This window comes from Haemaphysalis longicornis, unplaced genomic scaffold, assembly GCF_048455015.1.
Source record: "Haemaphysalis longicornis isolate Haplotype H1 unplaced genomic scaffold, Haemaphysalis longicornis Haplotype H1 scaffold_8, whole genome shotgun sequence".
Classification (NCBI taxonomy): domain Eukaryota; kingdom Metazoa; phylum Arthropoda; class Arachnida; order Ixodida; family Ixodidae; genus Haemaphysalis; species Haemaphysalis longicornis.
In genome coordinates this window covers 112,019,833-112,034,878 of record NW_027526445.1, presented here as the reverse complement: position 1 = coordinate 112,034,878, position 15,046 = coordinate 112,019,833, and the positions used below count along the sequence as shown (strand labels likewise).

The 15,046-nt window shown below is 48.1% G+C and overlaps 1 protein-coding gene and 1 long non-coding RNA gene across 2 annotated transcripts in view; both read right to left on the bottom strand.

Annotated features, from left to right (window-relative positions):
* Positions 1 to 15,046, bottom strand: part of LOC144149748 (uncharacterized) — a 371,422-nt gene that overhangs the window by 48,369 nt on the left and 308,007 nt on the right. The window lies entirely within an intron of this gene.
* Positions 502 to 14,147, bottom strand: LOC144148826 (uncharacterized). Its single transcript, XR_013318073.1, has 2 exons — positions 14,074 to 14,147; positions 502 to 1,388 (listed from the first exon to the last, which is right to left on the bottom strand). It is a non-coding gene; the product is annotated as an uncharacterized LOC144148826 (long non-coding RNA).

Sequence of the window (15,046 nt, the reverse complement as noted above, 5' to 3'; positions counted from 1 at the left end):
ATATAAATTATATATATATATATATATATATATATATATATATATACACATATATATATACATATATATACATTTATTCTATTCTAACGTTTCGACCGGGGGCCGGTCTTTTTCAAAGATTATATATATATATATATATATATATATATATATATATATATATATATATATATATATATATATATATATATATATATATATATATATATATATATATATATATATATATATTGTAACGTGGCGGCAGGATAGACGACATGAACGATGAGACAGTCGAACGATCTATTTACAGATTATTTACATGGCGGCCAAGCCAGAGCCCGCACAGTCAGAGCGCACAGACAGATCTTCGTCGTCGTAGTCTGGGATTACCGAGGGATTCTACATTTCACACACTAGTTATTTCGCACCCCGCAGCCATCCGCGCTCAGCAAACATGCCTTGCGAGCGCCGGCTGCGGACGGGTCCGTTGTTTGCGGAGGCAGACAAAGGCAGGAGGCGGAGAGGGCAAAACACCAATGGCAGCATTTATTGCAAAGTGCAAATCAAATATACTGCATACAGACTACTCGTAGGCCATAACGGTAACACTGGGAGCGAGGCATTAAACAACGCTAGAGATCGAAATGGTTCGACTCACCGATGGAATAACGGATCAGCGGGGCGCTGCGCGTGCGAGCGCGGTTGCAGTCTCCCAGCTCGCCCGGACACGTCCCATTGTGGCGCGTTTCCCAGGTCCGGACTGGCGCGCCGAAACGTCCGCGTGCCACCGCATCCCCAAGACAAGAGCTTCCTCTCGTCATGCGACAACCCACCAGACCTCACCATTTGGTGGCGCTAGTGCCGAGGAAGAACTGGTTCTCGGGTAAGGCAGAGGGGAGAATGGTCAATGCCTCCACCCTGGCGACAACGAACACTCCGTTCACTGGGGCCCTCCCGTATGGATCCCGTCGCGCGAGCGAGGCGCATTGTGCAACGCCAGCCGCGATGGGAAGCTAGCCAGAAAGGGGTTCGCGTGAAAGTGGCGATCCCCACATCCCTCCCTCATAAATTTCTTGCGTACGCCGGCGAGAGCTGACTACAGGACTAGAGGCGACGGAAAGTTCGTTCGTCGATTAAATCGTTAGTCACTGCATGGCGTTGCCTACGCCGGCTTCCGCTTGTCCAATGCCACCGCTGGTAGTGTTCCAGCAGGCGCGGTCATCACCCGCTGATGTCTGCAGGCAGGTAGATACATGAAGAATCGCACCAGCCAGCCCAAGCAAGCGTTGCTCAGGTGGCGGTGCATCCGTGATGGCCCGTGGCCGCAAAGTGGCCAGAGACTGCCTACTCCCTCGGCCAGGCTGGCGGCGGCATGCTGCACCACGCCGCTTCAGCAGGCTCGCCAGCTGCAGACGACCCGTCGTCCGGAGCAGTAGTCAGCAGCATAAACACGCTCCATCATGTGGTCCAAACCTGGGTGGCTCAGCTGCACAAAGAAACTCCCCGCACCTTCAGTGTTGGGCAGAAAAATAGCTCTCCGAACGCACCGCCTTTGTGACGCGATCCTAATGACAACTGCCAGGTTGTCAGCATTGTCATCGCTCTGTTAATGTCAACAAAGCCCAATAAATTGTCCAAACCCTACAATGTATAGAGCGGAAAAACAGGACCGCGTAGCCCCGTAGGAGAAGGGCGCGTGCGCAGGTCGCTATTTATAAAGCCGGTCGTGCTCCGGCACACCGCGCACTCCGGCGCCGCTAGAGCCATCTTATTGGCCGGCGAGTCCAATGACGTGCGTGCAATGCTTTTACTTTTTTTCTATTAATGCGTGCTCGATTCGAAGACGTTTGTTGTGTACTTTCGGAATTGAGAGGCCGCGATATGGATTTACGCGAACTGCAGTAGTGCGAGAGCATTCTGGAAAAACTAACCTGACCTGGGCAATGGTCGTGCTTGCGCGAGAAACGCGCAGCGCCCCGCGTCGTATGTTGCACCTGGGCGTCAATATTTGTGTAGAGCACAAAGCTACATAACAAGTTGCCAGCCGGCGCCCGCGCGACTTCACAAAGGCAATCGTAGGTAAAAACTGTCGGCAGCTGATTTTAAGCAACGCACGTACATAACGCGGTTTGCTTGTGCATGTTTACGCCATTTGTTTAGATACCCTTGTTTATCATCGCTAGGTAGCTACTCCAGGATACTGATTATTAAAACCAATCAAGCCGCAGATCTCGTTAGGGGCGAACGGATCTGATAGTACGGTGAAGCTAGAAGTGTCTAGTTCATATCGTAGCATCGCCCCCGCTCCCCCGCCGACCTCCCGCTTGTCATATTCGACCCGCAGCCGCAGGACACCTCGGGACGCTGCCGCTTCCCATCATTTATTTAGCCTCCGCAGGAATTTAGATCAAGGGTCATAATATAGTTTTAAACCTACAATTTCATTACCCAACAGCGCTTGCGCAAGTTTATTCAGCTTAGATTTGAAGTGACCCCAGTTTGCGAACTGTAGTGAAGCAATATTCAGCCAACTGGGGCGGGTGGATCGCCATATCCCCCCCCTTAAAGGAGCCATGAAGAGAAAACACAAGTTTGGTTCATTCAAAAGATTGTCTCGTTAGAATCATACTGACACCACTTTTAACGTAAACTTCGCTCAAATAAGCTACATAATTAGGAAAAACGGGAATGGTCATGCGACCCACCAGCTCATTTCCCGCAACAGAACCTGTGATGTCACATGAGCTAAGCTCTGCGATTGGCGGAGGCTGGCAGAAGCAGACGCAAATTAGGTAGAGCTTACAAACTAGACGAACGAGCGATTTGCGCTTAAATTTAGAGCACATTCTTTACAAAGCAATAAGAATGATGGGACAAACAGTGGAAGTTACGAAAGCACATGTAAACATAGAAGTACTGATGCGTTCTGCTGTTCGTACTGCGCACAGCATGCGTGGTTTAGCTGCACAGCACTACGGGGCTTGGGGCTGTCTCAGACGACGCTGGCCGATTTACGCAAGCAACGGTGTCTTACGTGACCCCATTTGTCGAGCGAGCACTGTTTCAGGGAACGAATATTTCTCCCAGAACAAAAACAAGCCAGGTTTAAATGCGGGCAAAAACAAACCAAACGCTTGCCACGGTATGGTGGCGCCATCTAGGTTACGGAACGTAAAGAAACGCGGGAACAAACCAACACCGCTGTACAGGGTGGAGACAACCTTTGAACGGTCCCGTGCCGCCGCAATTGGGCCAACGGGCTCAACGCGTTATTCTTTTCGTTTCCCACGAGACCTAGCAACGCGAAACAGACAATATGATTCAAACTTCTTCAGTAAACCGCGTTGCGGCGATAATTTTAGCGCGGTTTTGACACAATGACTTGCTTCGGCGGCGAGCGAGCAACCGAAAATGGCGGCGCCAGCGTTACGCGTCTCTACCCTGTACGGCGGATGCGTGAATGAAGGTACTCTAGGCTGCAGAGCGGTCGGTTCCTGTGATGTCACTGGGACCACGAAAACGCACGATTGAGCGGGAAAATCAAAATTTTAACCTAAATTGTTTAATTTCTCAGTGAATAAAGCACCGTTTGTATCCGGACAAGCGCTGGGGGCACTATAAAACACGAAATCTTTCGAATAAAACCAACTTGCATTTTCTCTTCATGGCTCCTTTAACAACAAATACCCATCTTCCAACCTCTCCCTCACACAAACCCCTAACAACTCCACAATTCCGTAAATATTTTAAAATGACTGCAAACCAAGCAGCCTCATCAAGAAATGAGCATGACTAAGCCCTAGGAATACCCATGTACGCTCCAAACGAAAAATATGACGCTTTGGGTGCGCGCAACACTTTCGAAGAACAAATCAAGGCGCAAGCCGTGCAACACACTGCGCACCTAGAGCACCTCATCAAGATATCAGCGCGCAGACACCTATTAGACAGCCTGAGCATTTTATATGAGAAGACCGTCGGCGACAAGATCTCCACCCCTGCGGAGAGAGCTGCGAGTCCAGGAACTTGAGGAAATCCGCACGTTGTTTGTATTGACACAGCCACGTGGAGCTATGGTTTCAGCCGCTACCGACTGCTTGAGCAAAGTTCTTGACCCCTCCTCCACCCAAACACCCGAAGGAGGACGAAGAACTGGCCTTTGCCCTAGCCCTATATAGCAGCTACCCAAGTGCGGAAAATGATTAGCGATTCCCGTCAAGCGATCTGCAAAAGGAAGAATTTCCAGCGGAAGGCGCAGGATCTTTACCCGCCACGAGACGAACCAAAACACCAGACCCCCGCACATGTGGCACTACAAGGCAACGAACGGGCCAATGAGGCTGCTCGAGATCTCACCCATCGAGAGCCCCAGCGCACATTCCACAGACAACTCGAAGGATCGCGTCTGTACTTGCCGGGACGTGCTTGTTCACTACAAAAAGGAAAGACGAAGCCACCCGGCTGCTGACCCATCGCTCGCCAAGAAGCAAGAAGTGGCGTGTAGACGTCTTTAGATTATCACTTATCCTAACCCAAGGCTCTACTGGCCCTTCCATTTGGAAATACACAACGCTGGATGTAAACACTAGCCTAAGCTTGCGACCTTGGCTCGCATGCTATGGGAACGCCCCAGTATACAGAGACATAGGTTCGAAAATTCGAAAGGAACATGTATTATCACTAGTAAGGAGCAATGGGAAACAGTGCCGCACAGCGAAAAGCCTGTAATCCAACAGTGGGCCATCCAAAGGAAGACATCGCCAGGAGTTAAGGCATCCTGGCTGTTGTCTAGAACGCCACAGGCCTGAATAGGCTTCCCCCTTTCGACCGAATAAAGTTATTTTCTGCTCCTCCAGACCGATCGGAGTTCTAAATTTTCTAAACTAGCCATAGGATTTACTTGAAGTGAATTTAGTGCTGCAAAATATCATGAGCTAATTGCTAATTGGGCATATTTCAGAAAACTTCAGTCACAGAGAAGGATAATAGAACACTCGAAATAAATTCAACAAAACCCAAATTTAATGTCCACATGTGCCCAAATGCCCAGCTGTCAGTTGTACCACTGATGACGGCCTTTGAATGTTGGAATTCTACAAATGCACCCAGCATTGTTTGCGAAACAGGGACTACAAGTTTATAGTGGTATGGGAGCACAAAGGGAAAGACACGTAAGCGTGGGGGTGCAAAAAAACATCTCTTGGTGAAACATCATGCACCCACCAGTTACGTATCCAGGATTTCATTTCGGGTGAGGATTGGGGCCAAAAAGGGTAATGGAAGAGCATGAAAGTATGAAAGTGCACAAAAAAATACAAGCCAGAGCAAGGAATTCATTACAGAGAAAAACAGCTTTGTTATCTAATTCAACAGCCCGCACAAGCACTGTTTGAATTGCCTGCACAGTGGACGAGCAGATATCACCCTCATACCGAAGATCCACAAACCTCCAAGGACAACGCCTGTACCTCTTCTGTTGGCAAAACATTTGAACACTTGGTACATACACAAATCACCACGCACCTTGAACAAGCGGACAGTATCCTTATGCCATGTTTGGCTTTTGTACCGGACTGTTCGCTCAACACGCGCTGTTACAGCCAAAAAAGGCGGAGAAAAAATTCTGGAGGCTCCGTTACATCACCTCTCTTTTGCAATGCTAATTACTCCCCTCACCCATAAGACTTCACCAAATCTCAGACCTTCATTACACTCTCTATGCAGACAACATCCTACTGTGCACAATTCAAGGTCAGTTGGAGCCGACACGACACCCTACAGCAAGCTATAGATAATATCAGCACGTATCTCATACCAAAAGGGCCAAGACGAGAAGACTGCACTACTGATGCTTCGCTTACGCACGCGAGAAAGACCTGCCGAAACCCCATCAAATTCTACTCTGGCGATTCAAGACACTCCTATCCCCCCAAGTTTCTGCTCTGTGCGATCTTGGCGTTCCTTTGCATCATGATGGCCCGAGTGCTGCCCTTAGCCTCCAACTCACTAACTCTGTTCGCAACTTTAAGACACCAACAAGCAGTACTCGGAGAGGATGAATCTTGCAAGCAAGCGCAAACAGGCCCTGCTGCTCAGTCGCATCACCTACAGGATGAATTAAACTCCAGTCGAACCCCCTGAATTAAGAAAATTTGATATGTTAAGTGGACACATGGGTCTTTGGGACCAAAAAATTGCCCAAAAAAGCATTTTTTAGGTATCACTTTTCTCTTGATTTGCAGTTTTTCCTCCAAGAATTCCGTATGTGGAACAGTGCCACCGACTTATAAAAGCCATAGAGGCCCGATTTTAATAAAGAAATAATTACTTTCCCATAATTCCACGCTTTTTCGCCTCGAGTGGTATCGCAGTGATACAAAATTCTCGATAGGTACTATCGGTGCCAAATGAAACGCGAACACGAAAATACGAACCTTAACACACAAATAGCGCGATTTCTTTCCATGCAAGTTAAAATGACGTGTCGCTTAGTTACAAAAACAAAGTTGGAAAAAGGGGATTTCCAAACATACCAATAGCAAGCCATTATATGAACTCTACGAACAGTACTTTTCAATTTTGTACGTCTGGTTCATATTTTCATGTTCGTGTTTCATTTGACGCCGATAGTACATCCCAGCATGTAGTGCAGCTAGAAATGATAATTTCTTTCGCACTGTGAAGCTGAATGTGTAAACCATGCGATATGGGAAGCAGATTTTGCATTTTGTGTTTCCGTAGTTGTTTAATTAGCATTATTTTTAATTGGTTAGCAGTAGTAGTTCAAACCTAGAAGTTAGAATTGGTGTAAACCTGTATGTGATTGCAAAACAAAAAAACTGCTTCCCATGTTTCATTCTCCACAACTTCTGGTATCTATTCATGTCTTGCTGGCAATCTTTTGTTGAATAGTTTTTTTTCTACTGTTCTCATAAACAACCAAGGAATTTTTTTTTAATTAACACAGAAACTAGTTGCCTCACATCAAAACTGATTAGATATTTGAAATCAGCTAAAAAAAACTGAACGAGCCTATGAAGTTTCACCAGAATTGGTTGGAAAGCAAAAAAAAGATGTTTCTGGAGCCAGTGTGTTTCCTTAAATGGAAAGCCTACAAAACGGCCCTTCACCTGCCCACCTTTACACCCTCACAAAAACTCTTGGGCACCCACAACACACTCACTGAAGTTCACCTTCAACTTGCCACCTAGCATAATCAGAAGTTCCAAGCAGGAAAATTGACCCAGAATGTATTACTGCACCGGCTAAGGAAATGATTACACACATGGTTAAGGGGCGTGTTGGCTATTGAAATGAACTTTACATGAAGTTTTGTTCACCACGCATAAAATTAAAGGTAGAAACTAGCAGACACTGTGCAGAAACTAGCAGACACCCGAGACAAACTATGTCACTGCGATCGCTAATCAGCTATAGTGTCAGCTCTGAGATTTTTTTAAATTAAAATTCGGGATTGGATGGGAATAATGCACACGTCTAAAATGCGATCCCAGTACGCATCCCCGTCGCCAGTGTGTTTTATGGTTCCAGGTGAAGGTGGGCCTTGTAAATGCGTTGTGGCTTTTTACTTAGAAAACACGGACAACTGGTACATGCAGCTCAATGTACAGTGATTTCGACATTGTTTGGCACGTAAAGAGGGTCGACATTACGGTAGTAACGACAGGGTAAAATGAATATTGCCATGACGACGTACCAACTCAGGTGGATTACCCAGCAACTACTACAGCTGTCATCAGAACCAATTGGCTGTTTCACCAAATCGCATTTGGCTGCAATTTCACATACCCACGCATAATTCGCACAAACCCATTGGCAGATGCAGAAGCCCAGCAGATACACCACAATGGAACTCTCTTGGCTAAACCCATCACACGGCAAGATGCTAACACGATACTCTACCGAGCACGTAAACAAGCAACAGCCTTGCATTCGTTTGGCCTGCAGAATCGACATGAACGGCTTCACAGGCTCGATCACGAGCAAAAATTCTAGCTCGCTCACGCTCCTCGGCTACGCAGAAGTCAAGAGACACTGCTACACCGGCTAAGTCTTGAGTAGCATTCTCCACACAAGTGGACGCGAGGACTGCCCGGGCTGCCTTCTGTGTGGTTGTCCTGAAACTATCGAACATTTTCTTAGCGCTTGTCCAAAGTACTCTAGTGAGCGAAAGATCCTTGAGGCAGCGGTCACTCGCCCTCTGTCCGAACAAAAGATTTTGGGCACGTGGGCTGGGAACAGGAAACAAAGCCTAGCCGCTAAAGCCCTGCTTATATTTCTTAGCGACTCCTCTGTGGATTGTCGGCTTTAGGTTGCTACAAAATTTGACTGCAGAATAAGGTCTCATTTTTTTTATGGAGGATAATTATATGCTGAAAAGTGGACTGTAATAATCTGATTCAGCGTCCCATTGTACGCGAGGCGTTTATTGGTTGTACTGCTTGTACATAGTTCATTTGTCGATTTCACTGTCATTCCTCATACCTTCTATATTCATTCCGTTCTCTTTTTTGTCCCCAGTTCCATTCCCCCAATGGGAAATAGCAGGCCCAAGTACAGTTTCTCAGGCCGGCCTCTTCACCCTTTCAACAAACATTTACTCTCTCTCTTTCTCTCTCAAAAGATGACAATGACAATGTCCGCTGTTAGAAGCTCATGGCCAATTCCCTTACTCTCATAACAAACCAAATTCTCACATACCGACAGAGTGGGACTGGCAACTGATGATGAAAGGTGCTGTCAAAATTCACAGTGAATTCACCAGTTTCTATTGGCTCTGATGTGAACATACCCACTTGAAGGAACACTCTGTGGCATTCTTCTTATTTATTTATTGCACAATTTTGCCAATGGGCATCAAAGTAACTGAGGGATAAAAAAAGGGAAGTGAGGGGATGCAAGCGGCTTTATGACCTATAGAATAGTGTATAGGCCAGCCTCGGCAAGAAGTTCTAACAGCTGCTTGTGGAGAAAACCATGCGTGCAATGGGACACTAATGCTTTTGCATTCCAAACCCATAAGAAATCTTAAGCGAAACAAAATTTTTGTCTATTGACATACACTTACAGGGCAAAGTGTAGGTAACCTGTGGCATCACTACTAGTAACAGTGCTATGTGCACATACAAGTTTACCCCAGGGTAGTATTTTTGGGGAAAATCACAGGCCTATATGTTGTGGTGTACAGCTGACAAACCATTCAAACTGATGACCTAGTTTCATCACTTTTCTGGCAAATAATTCCAATGCAGAAGCTGTTTTACCTTATCATGTAGCTCTTTTCAAATAGGTACTTCTCTGACAGAATCTCGTATGATGAAAACACTTGATAATTAGCTCAGTTGTGGAAGTTGAAGCTATTGGAATGACATCTGAATTCAGTATGGGGAGGCAGCTTCGTGTTTATATCTGTCGCACAGTGATGTCAACAGTAGAAGCTTCCTACAGGATGTTTTGCCCACAGGAAAGCCGGAATGGGATGTGCAGTATACACTGCAGGCAAACCGGGGATATTTTCCTGCTAGTGCTACCTTCTTTGTATGCCTTATTTTCCTCACAAGATATAACCGATTCTCAGGACTGATCTAGGCAAGCTAACTGGTGGGGAAATAGCCCCGCCGGTAGCATAGTGGTTATCGCACCAGACCGGTATTCTGGAGATCGTGGGTTCGGATCCCACTCGGCGGGCATTTTCTCACCAATTTCTTTCTGACTCAAAAAATTCTTCATCTCTTTCTATGACCCACCACAACACCCCCTTTGCTTTCTGAGGTTTTCTTGACTGCCAACCCTTGTTTTCTGTCTTATTTCACCGAGCCCCTCATTTCCCATTTTCTGATTCGGTAATATATATATACATATATATACATATATATATATACATATATACATATATATATACATATACATATACATATATATACATATATCCACCACCAGTGCGTGGTAGTGCGTGGCGGAGCGACGCAAACATAAATAGTGTGAGCACCAGGGATGTGCATTGAGACTGTTCCCCGTGAACCTGGCATCATCATCATTCATTCTGGTCACCAAGGGGTATGCTCCTCAATCACTCACAGCTAGCCGCCCATCGGGATTATCATCTGCGGATAATCATCATCGTGGGTTCGGCCTCCTCGGAACGGTCGGAGTCAGCAGCTAATAAACGCGGCCTCAAGGAACAACCCGTCTCTCTCAAGTGGTGGAGGTGCGGGGTACCCTCTACCCGGTTCTTACACCAGGGAATCGCCATCCCAACCTGCCTTGTTCGGTTTGCGCGCGGGTGTGCGGTGCTTGCTGCACTGAACACTACGAATGAGGCGATATTACTGGCCGAAGGAACCACTATAGCTTCAGTTGCCGACCATGCCCCTGCGTCAGTAGTTTCCGGTGACGTGCCCCCTTCCAGTCAGAACTTATTTGGCCCGCTTGGTAATAATTCAGCTCTTGCGTCCACTATCAGTCAAGACCTGACGCCTAATCAGAGAAAGTCATTACTGGACGTCCTAACGAAGCACCAAGCGTCTTTCGACGCACACTCATGTAGCCTCTCACAAACATCTGCAGCCGAGCACAGAATTAAAACGGATGGTTCAGCCGTGATCCGCCGCAGGCCATATCGCGTCTCCTCGTCTGAACGGAAAATCATCGAAGACAACGTCGCTGACATGCTCAAGCGCAATATTATTCGGCCGTCGACTAGCTCCTGGTCTTCCCCAGTGGTACTCGTCGAGAAGAAAGACGGTTCTGTACGGTTCTGCGTCGACTACAGGGCACTCAATAAGATCACGCAGAAAGACGTCTACCCTATGCCCCGCATAGACGATGCCTTAGATTGTCTACAGGGGGCCGAGTACTTCTCTAGTCTGGACCTTCGGTCGGGGTACTGGCAAATCCCGATGCATGAAGCTGACAAAGAAAAAACCGCATTTACCACCCCCGATGGTCTTTATGAATTTAATGTAATGCCATTTGGACTATGCAATGCCCCGGCTACATTCGAACGGATGATGGACACTGTGCTTCGTGGCCTAAAATGGAAAACTTGCTTATGCTATCTGGACGATGTTGTTATCTTTTCGTCCACATTTTCACAGCACCTTGAGCGCCTTGACGAGGTACTTACTTGCCTGTCCAACGCGGGACTTCAACTTAACACAAAAAAATGCCATTTTGCGAGCAAGAGTATAAAGGTGCTGGGACACGTCGTCTCCAGAGATGGAATACGCCCGGATCCGGGCAAAACAGCTGCCGTTATTAATTTCCCTCGACCCCTTCAACAAAAAGATCTGCGAAGCTTCCTTGGCCTGGCATCATATTTTCGGCGTTTTATACGCAACTTTGCCACCCTTGCGTCTCCCCTGCATCAGCTCTTGCGCGCCAACGCGCCCTTTATATGGACGGATGATTGCCAAGCCGCATTTGAAGCTCTGAAAGATTCACTTACCTCTGACCCCGTCCTGTGTCATTTTGACGACTCAGCGCCTACTATATTACACACTGATGCCAGTGGGTGTGGCATTGGTTCCGTTCTTCTCCAGCGCGATGCTCAGCTTCGAGAAAGAGTCATAGCGTATGCCAGTCGTTCACTGACGCCCGCTGAGAAGAATTACACCATCACGGAACAGGAATGCCTCGCTGTCGTCTGGTCTATACAAAAGTTTCCCCGTACCTCTATGGTCGTCATTTCACCATCGTTACGGATCACCATGCCCTCTGTTGGCTATCCACGATGAAAAACTTATCTGGGCGCCTCGGCCGATGGATACTGCGTTTGCAGCAGTTTGACTTCACGGTTACATTCAAGTCCGGCAAAAAGCATTCGGATGCGGATGCCCTTTCGCGATGCCCGTTATCCTCCCCGTCGCAAGCTGCGTCTTCCGGGCCACGGCCGCCACGTTTACCCATGGCACCCCTCAACCATGCTGCAGTAGAGACGGCCACCGAGCTGCCTTCGCTTCAGCGGGCCGATACATACTGCCGAACTTTATTGGACCGCCTGAGTGGCTTGGCGCGACCACCCAATAGCCGGCTGCGACGCCAACTGAACAACTTTCGGGTTATTGATGGCGTGCTCTACCGCGCCAATCATCATCCTTCCGGTCATAAATGGGTGCCTGTCGTTCCTCGTCAGCTCCGCCTTCGCATACTCGAGGCTTTTCACGATGACGCAACAGCTGGGCACCTTGGCTTCCAGAAGACTTATGACCGTGTTCGGAGTCGATTTTTCTGGCCAGGCCTCTCCACGAGCGTCGCCAAGTACGTCGCCTCTTGCGCGTTGTGTCAACAGCGCAAGCGACAAACGACACCTCCTGCCGGATTTCTGCAGCCGGTTCCTTGCCCTTCTGTTCCATTCGACACAGTAGGCATAGACCTGTACGGGCCGTTACCTGTAACATCGACTGGATGCCGCTGGATCGTGACTGCTGTCGATCACTTGACCAGGTACGCAGAGACCGCTCCTTTACAGTCCGGGTGTGCTCACGAAGTCGCCGACTTCCTCCTGCGCAACATTATCCTGCGACATGGAGCACCTCGAGTTTTGCTCAGTGACCGCGGCAAGACGTTTCTTTCACAAATTGTTGCAGAAGTTCTTCGCGCGGCCAATACCATTCACAAAACTTGTTCTAGCTACCATCCGCAGACGAATGGACTTACTGAACGGTTCCACCGCACGCTCTCTGATATGATCTTTATGTACGTCAGCCCCGACCACCGAAATTGGGACATCATTCTTCCCTTCGTTACGTTTGCCTATAATACCGCTGTCCAGCGCACCACCGGTTACTCGCCCTTCTTTCTCGTTTTCGGCCGCCTCCCCTCTTTTGCGCTCGACACCGTTTTTTTCTCTGCCCCAGTCTCCGCTACTTCGCCACTTCATGAACAGTTCATCGATCGGATCGCCCATTATCGACGTATGGCGAAAGAAAACACAGACGCGAGCCAGCAAGAACGAAAGGGCAGATATGACGACACCCATCGCTCCGTTAAGTTCTCGAAAGGTGAAGAGGTCCTGCTTTGGACACCTGTTAGAAAACCGGGACTTTGCGAGAAGTTCCTGCACCGGTACATTGGTCCGTACGTCGTCATCGACCAGACTTCTCCAGTCAATTATCGCGTGTCACCAGTTAACCCTTCTTCAGACCGTCGCTGTCGTGGGACAGAGATAGTGCATGTCTCCCGCTTGAAACCGTTCAACCGTCGCCAAACGTAACCTTCTGCGGGCAGGCGCCCGCTTTCAGCCGCGGGGGGAAAAGTGTGAGCACCAGGGATGTGCATTGAGACTGTTCCCCGTGAACCTGGCATCATCATCATTCATTCTGGTCACCAAGGGGTATGCTCCTCAATCACTCACAGCTAGCCGCCCATCGGGATTATCATCTGCGGATAATCATCATCGTGGGTTCGGCCTCCTCGGAACGGTCGGAGTCAGCAGCTAATAAACGCGGCCTCAAGGAACAACCCGTCTCTCTCAATAGATATATAGCTCTCCTAGAGAAACATGTACAGCAAATCTCGGTGCACTCACTGCGTAGAGCGCGTACGTACCCAGGCACCCTAGGTTTGCGTCGCTCCGCCGCGCACTGCTAATCCCGCAAGCTTCGCGACCGACTGCAGATTGGGCCAATGCGACCTAATTTAGCGACTGCGGCATGTATACAGGGACACCTTCCTTCGGTGGTGGATAGCGCTTGCATAACGATAGGCCATTACTGCTAGGGTTGCCAGCTCCGAGTGCTTAAACCTGCATTGCAAACTCGTTCTTTGATTCCAGCAACTTCGCCATCAATTCAAGCATCGGCTGCGTCCTCTCCGATACAAGCTCCGACTGCGCAGTACTATCCGAGTACACTGCCGGCGCACTTGGCGGTGAACGCACCTTGTCCTTGCCGGGCATGGGACACTTGGGAACGCATTGCCATGTCGAACGATACCTTTATCACTGTTTATAAAGTAGCGCAGAATGCAGCCTTCGGGAGAGTGAGGAAAGCGTAAAAAGCGATCCTAACTGCGGCACAAATAAAGCCAGTTTGCAATATACACCAAGCGCAACGTTGGTAAATTACTCACACGGTTACGTGCGATACTCCCCATCGGTTGTACACAATTCAGTGCTGTTAACTTTTTGGGGGGCAAAGTCGCCAGGACGCTTCCTAAAAGTCGCCAATTATAACAAAAAGTCCCTCAGCAATGATGATGATGATCACTTTTTTTCGGAGATTTTAGTTTTTGACTGGATTTTTAGTTTTTGACTGGCTGAGTGCTTGGAACGGCTACTGACGGCCACCTGCGGCCGCATTGCACGCTAAAGATCGCAGCGCCACAAAGGTTTGATCCTGTTTTGGCGTCACTTTTCGAAGCTTGTTCCGAGCACTACCCTGTTTCACAATATTTTATGCCTGTTTAGCACACTGTAATTCAATTTCTCAAAGTCTTCAAAAAAGTCGCTAAGACTCCAAAGAGATAGAATTGTCGCTAGCACGACTGAAAACACGCTAAATTTAGCGACTTTCTCGCTAAGTTAACACCATCATCCGAATGGTGGCTGGCTCCCTCTGGGAGGGAGTGATGCTCACGCAGTTGGCAAGGTCGTTTTCTGGCGGGCCTCCCCCTAGGACAGCAACTGTGGCTAAAAGCTTATGCATGAATTAAAGGTGTTGTGCCACCAAATTTTAAGTCTGTAAAAAGCCTGCTGTAGGCTTTCTCTGAATGCAAGGACCATCAACACGAAGTGCTGGGTACAGCAAGCACTTAATATATATTTTAATTCGCTTCTAAAAAGTGTTTAAAAGCTCTTCTGGAGATCGGGACCCATCGCTAGCGCCACTAACCGTGCCGTCAGTGAATTGCCAGCATAACAAAGTTTGTGACGTCATACCACGTTAGCGACTCGAGCGACGTCAATGTGAACTCCAGTTACGACAGTTTGTTTGGTCGCTTGGTCGTACCAGACACACTAGGCCGACACGACGACGACGCGATATGGTATATGGTGGCCCTTCTATACTCGGTGACAACTTAAGAACGGCACCGGAAGTTGCTG